The sequence below is a fragment of the Benincasa hispida genome, chromosome 1, assembly GCF_009727055.1.
Source record: "Benincasa hispida cultivar B227 chromosome 1, ASM972705v1, whole genome shotgun sequence".
Classification (NCBI taxonomy): domain Eukaryota; kingdom Viridiplantae; phylum Streptophyta; class Magnoliopsida; order Cucurbitales; family Cucurbitaceae; genus Benincasa; species Benincasa hispida.
Window position 1 is genome coordinate 79,686,361 of NC_052349.1, and position 1,316 is coordinate 79,687,676.

Consider the following 1,316-nt stretch of genomic DNA (forward strand, 5'->3'; position numbering starts at 1 on the left):
CAAAATTTAACACGTCCCTTCATCTTCTTGTGTTGACTGTGGGAGGGAAAAATTTCTTCATGAACCCTTCAACCAACTGATCCCAAGAATTGATCTCATTTGGCTCTAACGAATGAGCCCACCTCTTTGCTTCATCCCGAAGTGTATACGGGAAGAGATATAGTTTTATGCCCTCTGGAGTCACGTCAGGGATGGAGAAGGTATTACACATCTCTATAAAGCCGGTCAGATGCGCATGAGGGTCCTCTCCTTGAAGACCTCCAAGCTGACCCGCATTCTGAATCATTTGGAGCATGATCGACTTAATTTCAAATCTTGCATTCTCCTCCACCGTAGGCCTTGCGATACCAGACGAGAAGTCGTATAAATTAGGCGCTACATAGTTCCTTATGGGAATGTTGCAGTCAGCGGCCAGAAAGACTGGGTCTTGCGCTGGCTGATTCCTTCCCTGATTCCCCTCGAGCCTATCATTGTTGTTTGTCATGTTTCTTCTTCGCCTATCATTATTGTTTGTCATGTTTCTTCTTCCCCTTGTACGGTTCTGGCATGCTCTTGCACGAAAGGTTTGCTCGATCTCTGGGCCAGCGTCGAATTTTGGCTTTGTACCAGTACTCATACACCGTCAGCTTGCTCTCCGTGTAAATAGACTGTACAATAGAAATCCGTCCTGCAAAATACCACAAAAATATTCAGCCCTAAAAATCACCAATCTCCGGCTACGGCGCCAAAAACTTGTTGATGATTTTTGTAATCGTGTATTGCCAACAACTTGTAATGTTGTGACGTATGTGCTTTGCGATAATAATAATATGCGATACTACGTTCTAAATGATGTATGCGGTGATGCTTAGATGAGTTTGTAGTATGCGTTCGTGTAGTGTGCGTATGTCACAAGTTTTCTTACGCTAGAACCAAATATAATTCCAATGCAAGTTCCTCAGAGTTATCTGAGGTCGAACACGGGGATTGCGGTGATTAATGCGATACTAATGTGATATATGCGACCGGGAAAACAAATAATAATGAATTGGGTTTGAAAAAGTAAAATGCGGTGAAAATTAAAATGCGATAATAAAATAACATGCGATGATAAATAAAGTGCGATAATAAATTTTGGTGATAAAATAAGATGTGGTAATAAAGTGGAATGCGGTAACAAATAAATGAATAAACAATTAAATATACAAATTGAGGATTGACTGTGAAGATGTGTAAGTATCTGATTGTATGGCAAGTCTTGTGAAATGCGTCAGAAAAAGAATGGGTTGAGGGAAAGGACATCGTAAGTTCGTCAATCTTGTTGAGGATGCAACTAA